Source organism: Pecten maximus, chromosome 15 (genome assembly GCF_902652985.1).
Source record: "Pecten maximus chromosome 15, xPecMax1.1, whole genome shotgun sequence".
Lineage (NCBI taxonomy): Eukaryota > Metazoa > Mollusca > Bivalvia > Pectinida > Pectinidae > Pecten > Pecten maximus.
Window position 1 is genome coordinate 17,913,426 of NC_047029.1, and position 12,579 is coordinate 17,926,004.

Below are 12,579 nucleotides of genomic sequence, written 5' to 3' on the forward strand. Positions count from 1 at the left end.
CCTCTAGGTCTATATATCAGTCATCCTCTAGGTCTATATCAGTCATCCTCTAGGTCTATATCAGTCATCCTCTAGGTCTATATCAGACATCCTCTAGGTCTGTATCAGTCATCCTCTAGGTCTATATCAGTCATCCTCTAGGTCTATATCAGTCATCCTCTAGGTCTATATCAGTCATCCTCTAGGTCTATATCAGACATCCTCTAGGTCTGTATCAGTCATCCTCTAGGTCTATATCAGTCATCCTCTAGGTCTATATCAGTCATCCTCTAGGTCTATATCAGTTATCCTCTAGGTCTATATATCAGTCATCCTCTAGGTCTATATCAGTCATCCTCTAGGTCTGTATCAGTTATCCTCTAGGTCTATATATCAGTCATCCTCTAGGTCTATATATCAGTCATCCTCTAGGTCTATATCAGTCATCCTCTAGGTCTATATATCAGTCATCCTCTAGGTCTATATCAGTCATCCTCTAGGTCTATATCAGTCATCCTCTAGGTCTCTATATCAGACACCCTCTAGGTCTATATCAGTCATCCTCTAGGTCTATATCAGACATCCTCTAGGTCTATATCAGTCATCCTCTAGGTCTATATCAGTCATCCTCTAGGTCTATATCAGTCACCCTCTAGGTCTATATCAGTCACCCTCTAGGTCTATATATCAGTCATCCTCTAGGTCTATATCAGTCATCCTCTAGGTCTATATCAGTCATCCTCTAGGTCTATATCAGTCATCCTCTAGGTCTATATCAGTCATCCTCTAGGTCTATATCAGTCATCCTCTAGGTCTCTATATCGGTCATCCTCTAGGTCTATATCAGACATCCTCTAGGTCTATATCAGTCATCCTCTAGGTCTATATCAGTCACCCTCTAGGTCTATATCAGTCATCCTCTAGGTCTATATCAGTCATCCTCTAGGTCTATATCAGTCATCCTCTAGGTCTATATCAGTCATCCTCTAGGTCTATATCAGTCATCCTCTAGGTCTATATATCAGTCATCCTCTAGGTCTATATATCAGTCATCCTCTAGGTATATATATCAGTCATCCTCTAGGTCTATATCAGTCATCCTCTAGGTCTATATCAGTCACCCTCTAGGTCTATATCAGTCATCCTCTAGGTCTATATCAGTCACCCTCTAGGTCTATATCAGTCACCCTCTAGGTCTATATCAGTCATCCTCTAGGTCTATATCAGTCATCCTCTAGGTATATATCAGTCATCCTCTAGGTCTATATCAGTCATCCTCTAGGTCTATATCAGTCATCCTCTAGGTCTATATCAGTCATCCTCTAGGTCTATATCAGACATCCTCTAGGTCTATATCAGTCACCCTCTAGGTCTATATCAGTCATCCTCTAGGTCTATATCAGTCATCCTCTAGGTCTATATCAGTCATCCTCTAGGTCTATATCAGTCATCGTCTAGGTCTATATATCAGTCATCCTCTAGGTATATATATCAGTCATCCTCTAGGTCTATATCAGTCATCCTCTAGGTCTATATCAGTCATCCTCTAGGTCTATATATCAGCCATCATTATGGTTGTTACAGACATGTTGTCTTTGTGATTTTTGATGAGCTTCATTATCTAGGTAGTTCTTCGATTTTTATTATTGATGATTCCGATTATCTTAATGGAAAAATAGATACATGGACAAATTACCTTCATTAGTCAAGCGGTTGTTATAGGCTGGTTGTCTTTATTCGACATATGGTATTATTCACAGGTTTCATTATGTTAACCTTAGGTCTTATTGGGCAAAAGCTCTTAATTGACAATTTTATGGATAGGTGATCTATATAGATAATATTGGTTAGGCTGTCTATATGGCTGTCTATATTGACAGACTGTAGTCAGATGGTCATTATACACAGTTGACCGGTATGGATAGGTTGTCTTTAACGTTTTCGCTCATTTAACAGACGCCGTTTGATTTACTAGTAATTTTTGTTACAAGCACTCGAGTACGTGATTACAGACGGTATCCCTGTAATACCATTATATGTCTACAACTCTCGTGTATCAAACGCGATTTCTCTGTGTTATTTATTTTACACCCTCACGAAATCATATACATATAACATACACTTCAAAAGCAGTAAACGCTCTAGGAAAAGTAACTATAACGAAAATATTGCAAGTATCAAAATAATCAGGAAACAAAACCGATGGCAGAAGAGATTTGTGGAGCCTCAGAGTGTGTGATACCGGAGTGAAACACTATAGAACGGAAACCAGTTAAAATGCTCGGAAAGCATGCTTATTAGTCCCCTACCAGTGAAACCGGGGGGACTATAGGTTTTGCCTGCGTCCGTCTGTCTGTCCGTCCGTCCGGTTAGAGTTTTGGTTAAAGTTTTATAATGGTACACCATTCACTTAATAATAGTATTAGGATGCTGGTTCCTTACATAGGGGTTATTTGGGTGTGTGGCATTACTTTTGTACAGTTAAAAAACTTAACTTTTTTCTCTGTATTCTTCAGGTTAAAGTTTTATAATGGCACACCAATTACTTAATAATGGGATTATGATGCTGATTCTTTGCATAGAGGTTCTTTGGGTGTGTGGCATTACTTTTGTACGGATAAAACTGAAAAAAATATTTTCATTTTTTGAAAATATTTGCATGTTATGAACTTAACGTTTTTCTCTGTATTCTTCAGGTTAAAGTTTTGGTTAAAATTTTATATTGGCACACCATTCACTTAATAATAGTATTAGGATGTTGATTCTTTGCCTAGAAGTTCTTTGGGTGTGTGGCATTACATTTGTACAGTTAAAAATGAAAAAAAAAAAATTACCTTAATGCATCATTGTGTGATGACGCTGTGGTTTAGTTTGTCATTGTTGGTTGACCGTATTGTTTAGTTTGTTGTGTCTCGACGGTATTGTTTAGATTGTCATTGTGTGTTGACACTTCGGTGTTTAGTTTGTCGTTTTATGGTGACGCTATGATTAAGTGTGTCACTGTATGGTGACGCTGTGGTTAGTTAACCATTGTGTGATGACGCTGTGGTTTAGTTTGTCCATGTGTGATGACGCTGTGGTTTAGTTTGTCGTTGTGTGATGACGCTGTGGTTAGTTTGCCATTGTGTGATGACGCTGTGGTTTAGTTTGTCGTTGTGTGATGACGCTGTGGTTTAGTTTGTCCATGTGTGATGACGCTGTGGTTTAGTTTGTCGTTGTGTGATGACGCTGTGGTTTAGTTTGTCCATGGGTGTTGACGCTGTGGTTTAGTTTGTCGTTGTGTGATGACGCTATGGTTAGTTTGTCGTTGTGTGATGACGCTGTGGTTTAGTTTGTCGTTTTATGGTGACGCTATGATTAAGTTTGTCACTGTATGGTGACGCTGTGGTTAGTTAACCATTGTGTGATGACGTTGTGGTTTAGTTTGTCGTTTTATGGTGACGCTATGATTAAGTTTGTCACTGTATGCTGACGCTGTGGTTAGTTAACCATTGTGTGATGACGCTGTGGTTAGTTTGTCATTGTGTGATGACGCTGTGGTTTAGTTTGACCTTGTGTGATGACGCTGTGGTTTAGTTTGTCCTTGTGTGGTGACGCTGTGGTTTAGTTTGTCGTTTTATGGTGACGCTATGATTAAGTTTGTCACTGTATGGTGACGCTGTGGTTAGTTAACCATTGTGTGATGACGTTGTGGTTTAGTTTGTCATTTTATGGTGACGCTATGATTAAGTTTGTCACTGTATGGTGACGCTGTGGTTAGTTAAACATTGTGTGATGACGCTGTGGTTTAGTTTGTCATTTTATGGTGACGCTATGATTAAGTTTGTCACTGTATGGTGACGCTGTGGTTAGTTAACCATTGTGTGATGACGCTGTGGTATAGTTTGCCCTTGTGTGATGACGCTGTGGTTTAGTTTGTCGTTGGGTGATGACGCTGTGGTTTAGTTTGTCGTTGTGTGATGACCCTGTGTGTTAGTTTGTGTCATTGTGTGTTTAGTTTGTCGTTTTATGGTGACGCTATGATTAAGTTTGTCACTGTATGGTGACGCTGTGGTTTAGTTCGTCCATGTGTGATGACGTTGTGGTTTAGTTTGTCGTTGTGTGATGACGCTGTGGTTAGTTTGCCAGTGTGTGATGACGCTGTGGTTTAGTTTGTCGTTGTGTGTTGACGCTGTGGTTTAGTTTGTCGTTGTATGATGACGCTGTGGTTAGTTTGTCGTTGTGTGATGACGCTGTGGTTTAGTTTGTCGTTGTGTGATGACGCTTTGGTTGAGTTTGTCGTTGTGTGATGACGCTGTGGTTTAGTTTGTCGTTGTGGGATGGCGCTGTGGTTTAGTTTGTCGTTGTGTGAAGACGCTGTGGTTAGTTTGTCGTTGTGTGATGACGCTGTGGTTTAGTTTGTCCATGTGTGATGACGCTGTGGTTTAGTTTGTCGTTGTGTGATGACGCTGTGGTCTAGTTTGTCGTTGTGTGATGACGCTGTGGTTTAGTTTGTCTGTGTGTTGACGCTATGGTTTAGTTTGTCCTTGTGTGATGACGCTGTGGTTTAGTTTGTCGTTTTGTGGTGACGCTGTGGTTAGTTTGTCATTGTGTGATGACGCTGTGGTTTAGTTTGTCCTTGTGTGGTGACGCTGTGGTTTAGTTTGTCGTTGTGTGATGACGCTGTGGTTTAGTTTGTCCTTGCGTGGTGACGCTGTGGTTTAGTTTGTCATTGTGTGGTGACGCTGTGGTCTAGTTTGCCATTGTGTGCTGACGTTGTGGTTTAATGTGTCCATGTGTGATGACGCTGTGGTTTAGTTTGTCGTTGTGTGATGACGCTGTGGTTTAGTTTGTCCATGTGTGTTGACGCTGTGGTTTAGTTTGTCGTTGTATGATGACGCTGTGGTTAGTTTGTCGTTGTGTGATGACCCTGTGGTTTAGTTTTTCGTTGTGTGATGACGCTGTGGTTTAGTTTGTCGTTGTGTGGTGACGCTGTGGTTTAGTTTGTCGTTGTGTGATGACGCTGTGGTTGAGTTTGTTGTTGTGTGATGACGTTGTGGTTTAGTTTGTCGTTGTGTGATGGCGCTGTGGTTTAGTTTGTCGTTGTGTGAAGACGCTGTGGTTAGTTTGTCGTTGTGTGATGACGCTGTGGTTTAGTTTGTCCATGTGTGATGACGCTGTGGTTTAGTTTGTCGTTGTGTGATGACGCTGTGGTCTAGTTTGTCGTTGTGTGATGACGCTGTGGTTTAGTTTGTCTGTGTGTTGACGCTATGGTTTAGTTTGTCCTTGTGTGCTGACGCTGTGGTTTAGTTTGTCGTTGTGTGGTGACGCTGTGGTTAGTTTGTCATTGTGTGATGACGCTGTGGTTTAGTTTGACCTTGTGTGATGACGCTGTGGTTTAGTTTGTCCTTGTGTGGTGACGCTGTGGTTTAGTTTGTCATTGTGTGGTGACGCTGTGGTCTAGTTTGTCATTGTGTGGTGACGCTGTGGTTTAGTTTGTCATTGTGTGGTGACGCTGTGGTCTAGTTTGTCATTGTGTGCTGACGTTGTGGTTTAACGTGTCGGTGTGTTATGACGTTGTGGTTTAGTTTGTCATTGTGTGATGACGCTGTGGTTTAGTTTGACCTTGTGTGATGACGCTGTGGTTAGTTTGTCGTTGTGTGATGACGCTGAGGTTAGTTTGTCATTGTGTGATGACGCATTGGTTTAGTTTGTCGTTGTGTGATGACGCTGTGGTTAGTTTGTCATTGTGTGATGACGCTGTGGTTTAGTTTGTCGTTGTATTGTGACGCCTTGGTTAGTTTGTCATTGTGTGTTGACGCTATGATTTAGTTTGTCGTTGTGTGGTGACGCTATGATTTAATTTGTCATTGTGTGTTGACGCTATGATTTAGTTTGTCATTGTGTGTTGACGCTATGGTTTACTTTGTCGTTGTGTGCTGACGCTATGATTCAGTTTGTCATTGTGTGGTGACGTATGGTTTAGTTTGCCTGTGTGTTGACGCTATGATTAAGTTTGTCATTGTGTGTTGTCGTTGAGGTTAAGTTTGGTCTTGCGTGTTGACGGTATGGTTTCGTTTGTCGTTAAATGGTGACTCTATAGTTTAGTTTGTCGTTGTGTGATGACGCTGTGGTTTAGTTTGTCGTTGTGTGATGACGCTGTGGTTTAGTTTGTCATTGTGTGATGACGCTGTGGTTTACTTTGTCGTTGTGTGATGACGCTGTGGTTTAGTTTGTCGTTGTTTGATAACGCTGTGGTTTAGTTTGTCATTGTGTGATGACGTTGTGGTTTAGTTTGTCCTTGTGTGGTGACGCTGTGGTTTAGTTTGTCCTTGTGTGATGACGCTGTGGTCTAGTTTGTCGTTGTGTGATGACGCTGTGGTTTAGTTTGTCGTTGTGTGATGACGCTGTGGTTTAGTTTGTCGTTGTGTGATGACGCTGTGGTTTAGTTTGTCGTTGTGTGATGACGCTGTGGTTGAGTTTGTCGTTGTGTGATGACGCTGTGGTTTAGTTTGTCGTTGTGTGATGACGCTGTGGTTTAGTTTGTCGTTGTGTGAAGACGCTGTGGTTAGTTTGTCGTTGTGTGATGACGCTGTGGTTTAGTTTGTCCATGTGTGATGACGCTGCGGTTTAGTTTGTCGTTGTGTGATGACGCTGTGGTTTAGTTTGTCGTTGTGTGATGACGCTGTGGTTTAGTTTGTCGTTGTGTGATGACGCTGTGGTCTAGTTTGTCGTTGTGTGATGACGCTGTGGTTAGTTTGTCGCTGTCGGCTGTTTACGGTATGAATAATTATTATGTTATCATTATGCGTCAGCTGATATGGCCGTGGTATAATATACAACATGTGTATCGAGATCGATACCTTATCAACTGTTTTTCACGCGTCACTGCGTCATGAAGGGATAAAAACGTCACCATATTACCGGTTATGTTGCATCAAAGACTGGACATAGATAGCATTGTTTGACAAATGTTTTAAATAGCTTTCACACAGGGAACTTAATGGAGGTCGCGTTATTGGTTTTCTTGGCTGTGTGATTGGACGGCTCGTCAGGTCCAATTGGCCCACTGTGGGAAATTGCAGAAAGCCTTGTCGCGATATGGCCATGGTAAACAATTACTAAACATTAAAAAAAAATACACCAGTAATTTTCACGTCACGACGATGAGTTTTAAGTATCAATTTGAAGGATTATAGGCGCTATCTGAAGGATCTCTGTATTCCGCTTAATAATTATGGAACATCGTTTTCCTGTTACGTGACGACCGCGAGATTACAAGGAAGATTTGCAGATTGCTTTGTACAAAGAAGAAGTGGATACGATGCCCTTTGACTGGGAATGTGATTTTTCTCTGAATTGCCGACTTTGAGATTGTCGTGCCATGTGGATATACCGATGATCTCCACTGGCTGGTTATGTGATAAGATATCGGTGAACTTGCTGGAATATGTTATGATGCCAGGATGCCTCTTGTATAATAATCCATAAATAATCCTTGTTATCGCTATTTCCTGAAAACCACTAGATTGATATTTGTCATACTTTAGGTGTAGGTTTCCCTTTGGTCCTTAGTTGTGCCAATTTATTTTTTATTTTTAGCAGACAAAAATGGCCGAGGCAGCAATCTTCAGTTTGAGAATTGAAGTTTGTTATCGCTGTTTCTTAAACAGTACTGGAGGGCTATTCCTCAAACTTCATGTGTAGGTTCCCCATGGTCCCTAGTAGCTATTATAATTAAGGTTTTTGATCAGATAAAAATAATGGAAGTTTGTTATCCTTATTTCTTGAAACGTTTTTGAGGAATTTTCCTCAAACTTCATGTGCAGGCTCCGATTGGTCCTTAGTTATCCATATTCATTTTTTATTTTAGTTCAGAAAAAAAAAAAAAAAAAAAAATGCCGGCAGGCGACCATCTTAGATTTTAAGAATTGAAGTTCGTTATCGCTTTTTCTTGAAAAGTTCTGGAGAGATATTCCATAAACTTCATGTTTAAGTTCCATCTGCTCCTTCTTGTGTTCATTTATTTTAGATTTTTGTTCAGGACGATAAAATGGCCAAAAGGCGGCCATATCGAATCGGAGAATTGAGGATTGTTATCGCTATTTCTTGAAAAGTACATGAGGGATATTCCCCAAACTTTATGTGTTGGTTCCCCTTTGTCTCTAGTTGTGTCATTTCAATTAAGATGTATCAGAAAAATAAAAATGACCGACAGGCATTCATCTCGGATTTTGATAATTGATTTTTTGTGTTCCTTTTCTTAAAAAAGAATTAGGTTGATATTCCTCAATCGTCATGTGTAGGTTCCACTTAGTCCCTAGAGGTGCAACTGAAACTTCACAAGTAGGTTCTGCTAGATCTTGTCATCAGATTATCTAGAGGAAAAAAAGACAGAAGGGAAAAGTAGAGAGAAGATCAGTCTGACATAGAACCAATAAAAATGATTCAATAGTGGGCGCCAAGATCGCTACGGAATCTCGTGTTCTGATTAAGGATCTGCTATTTGTGATTGTTCTGTTGAAAATAATCTTTATGCTTGTGACGCCCTGTAAGACCTCGGTTGCGTGGAGCTAGAGCAAATACACGCGTTTGTGCATGGTTTTCTCACAATAAGTATGTTTTTAGCTATTCCTTGTCAGATTTTGCGCAAATCTAATTCGACATTGAGCGACTCGCTAACGTACATTTATGTATTTATAGTTCAAACAAACGTGGACCTGTATTCTTTAACATGTGTGAAGTTTAGACATGTCTTGTTTAATATAAATCTAAATTGTTAAAGTTGGAGGTCAAGAGGTCAATGAATGATTACACATATCTGCAAATCATCTTATAAACTTTTGATGAAAATAAACGTGACCAGACACCCCAGTAAACATTGTACGAGAGACCTATCATGCAGACTTGTTAAGTCATGATCAGAAGAATCCCATCCTGCATCCTTACTCAGAAACGATACCCAATTCCCCATATGTTTCTAAGGCTCGCCCGGGGCTGTCAAAACAACAAGCATGCTACTATACCAACACTCCAATCGCTGTTTGTGGTCATGCGAGATGTTTATAAATAGACCTAGGCGAATCATTCCCCAACGAGAACAGGTTGCAGATGAGGAAAATGTTTCGAAATGTTAACACGCTGTAAACGAATCTTAGAATATATGTACACGATAGATAGTCACATTAGAGCTTCCGTTAAGGTGGTAATTATCACAGTTGTACTTAAATATTAGAAATTGTCAATTTAACAAAATTTCATGAATCTCAGATATATATAGATGTGTGTGACTTTCTGGGCAGCCGTAACCATGAGAGCGTGTTAGTTGAATTGGTGAGTGTCAATTTCCCCATCGTTTAGCGACGAAGATATATCGCATATAATAGTCTATCCTGTGTTTCTTTATTAGTAACTAGATATCTATATTGTAATACATTGTGCTGGCATCTTCCAATGTTCTACCCATTCTATCCATTTGTTTTTGGTGTGTCATTTTTACTTTTTTAACTAAACAGAATTACATCGGTACCGAAACCTCGTGGCATTAATTCTAATGACTTTATATGATTCTTTTCCACATTACAATAAAAGTACACATTCAACATCCGTTTAAGCTGTCATTTTAATTTGAGATCGACAATTAAAATATCAATGAACAGTTTTTGTCAAGTTCTCAGAGACGCACAGTGACACCGGAACGTCATCACATTTCCACAGTTGTATATCTCCAGAATTGTCTCCATCATGACGAATGTCTATGGGAATACTACAACAATCAAGGATGAATATAAATTAATATTTCTGTGGGTTCTAAATAGTAACGACAACGCGTCTATGATGACGTAACACAGTAAACAGTAACGCCCTCCATACTGACCACGGTGTTCCGGTAAAGTAAGTTGATGTAATAAGGTGTTTTTGTCAGTATGTTGATGTAATAAGGTGTTTTTGTCAGTATGTTGAATTTCATTCATCAAAAGTAATTTTGACTCGCCTCTCGAAGAGAGAGATAGGCGGTGGTATGGGGGAGGTTTGGGTGGGCTTATATGTTGTCACCCCGGTATATCCTGGTACATTCAAGTGATGAAAGACAACAGCAATCTGCTTTTTAAGTGTACTTTTGTTCTAACATTTGGTTTGAAGGTTGCTGTGTGGGGTTAACTAGCTATTACATCCCGGAGAAAGTCATGTTTCATGCTAATGATAATTTCAATGCTTACTATAATGAAAACCCTAATTTATACTATATCTATTTTGCCTTTTTATTTGTTTTTACAATATCGGTATATTACTATAGATTCCAGTTGGTGAACTTGTCCCCAAATGTTGTGTTAAGGCGTTATGTTGTCACTACCCTTATTCTCATTTGTACTAGTTTCGTATGGCGGGTGTCGTCGATTTGATCCAGATTTGCATTGCATGTGTCGTCGATTTGACCTAGATTTGTATTGCATATGTCGTCGATTTGACCTAGATTTGTATGGCAGGTGTCGTTGATTTGACCTAGATTCGTATGGCGGATGTCATTGATTTGACCTACATTTGCATGGTGGTTGCCGTATTTTTGAAGTAGATTTCTATGGCGGATGTCGTCGATTTGACCTAGATTTGTATTCCAGGTGTCGTCTATTTGACCTAGATCAGTATGTCGGATGTCGCCAATTTGACCTAGATTCGTACGTCGGGCGTCGTCGATTTGACCTAGATTTGTATTGCGGGTGACGTCGATTTGACATAGGCTCTGATGTCGATTGTCGTAGATTCGACCTTGGTTTGTATGGCGGGTTTCGTCCATTCGACCCACATTCGTATGTCGGAAGTCGTCGATTTACAATGATTTTTATGGCCGATGTCCTCGATTCGACCTAGATTCGTATGGCGGGTATCGTCGATTTGACTAAAGATTTGTATTGCGGGTGTCGTCGACTTTACCTAGAATTGTATGGCGGGTGTGGTACATTTGACCTAGATTCTTATGTCAGTTGTCGTCGATTCGTCTGGCGGGCATTACACATTTTGACCTCATTTCCGACAAACATAACATTTTGACCTCATTTCCGACAGACATAACATTTTGACCTCATTTTCAGCAGACATTACACACTTTGACCTCATTTTTACTGGACAACACACATTTTGACCTGATTTTAGGCGGACATATCATTTTAACCTGAGTTTCGGCGGATATTTCACAGTTTGACCTCATTAACGTTGGACAGGACATTTGAATTTATTTAACATTCATATGGACATGTATGTCTACAAGCTGTAACGAGAGATGATTTTGATATATATTTTGTCATTAAACCATAGACATACATGTGTATATCAAGTGTTCATTGCTAATTTATCGTTTTGAAGCAATACGTCGGCTGTTTTGTCATTTAGAACATAACCGGCACTTTAGAACTGTGGTATTTTTTGCTGCGTGTTATACTTTAATATTATGGACTAATTAACTTCACATTTTGTCTATTTTCATATACCTTTTGTATACACATTATGCGGAAATGGTACGGGATTTGAGGGGATTTAAGGCCTTGTATATAACGCGTGGGTGGCTTCGAATGCAATATGTTTTTTCATTAGATTAGTATATGAGTCAAGATTGCGGCGTAGGTGTCATTATCGTTTCCTCTTGTAATCACCCTTCTTCGTTAGCGCCGTACAGTACGTCAACAAAAGGTCATTGATTTGCACATGTGCTATTGCTAGGGCAAACAATTGGATTGCCTTTAACAGGGATTACCATCAGCTTGGAGTACCTGTCCAAATACTTTAAGGTAAGGCACAGATCGATATCTGATATCGTCAAGCGCACTGTGACGACAAAAAGTAGAAGATCGGAGGCTATAGGTGACTGATTACTCACCTGTGCTCTCATTTACCTTGGCCGTGATTGATTAGTATACAACAGCAGAGTAAACACGGCTCTAATATACTGCATGTATCGCCGTCCAGCAGATAACACGAATTTTGAGTGAAGTGCTGGTGATATCTCAACGCGAGTAGTATCTATTGGTCTTACAACATATTTCAAACAGGTTGGCATTAATATTGATTTGACGAGGCCAGCTTTGATTTGCAGTTTGATCATTGAAAAACTGACAACATTTGGATTACCAATATTGGCAATAACGTGGATTTATAGCTGTTTTCCGTCGTGCGTTTGGAGCTATTTCAGGACGAGGGAGGTTAAACCCGTCCCGGCTATGGTTTATGTATATTGTTGGTTTCCCAGGCTTTTTGCCTGAAGTAAGGACTATTTGATTTGTATTTGCGAAGACCTGGACACATGGTTACAGGAATCACCTCCTGCAAGGTAGAACTGTCTATTATCATATATCAAATACCGCTTACACCATGATGAACCAATACACAATGGACTAATATATAATGTGTAATACTTCGTGGGGGGTACTCGGGTATCGAGCAGTTCAGTTTACGACGAGTTCTTACTGTTTATATATTTAATTTAGTGAGTCTATTTTTTTATTTGTTATGCCACGCCCTATGGGTAGGTGGTGGTGAGGGAGGCCATACATGAGTAGTCCTCGTTCGTCTCGTCCCCTCTTGCCTAAAGTCATTGTTTGGTATCATTTTTTCTAAGAAAATAATCAT

The 12,579-nt window shown here is 40.0% G+C and overlaps 1 protein-coding gene across 5 annotated transcripts in view; it reads left to right on the top strand.

Annotated features, from left to right (window-relative positions):
* The window catches only part of LOC117343549 (neuromedin-K receptor-like), a 58,697-nt gene that overhangs the window by 23,638 nt on the left and 22,480 nt on the right, over positions 1 to 12,579 (top strand). The window contains exon 1 of one of the 5 annotated variants that reach the window (XM_033905947.1): positions 11,879 to 12,280. The exons of the other annotated variants lie outside the window; for them this stretch is intronic. The gene's annotated coding sequence lies outside the window, so the exon portion shown is untranslated. Of the gene's footprint in view, positions 1 to 11,878; positions 12,281 to 12,579 lie in introns of those variants that run through there. 5 annotated transcript variants of the gene reach the window in all.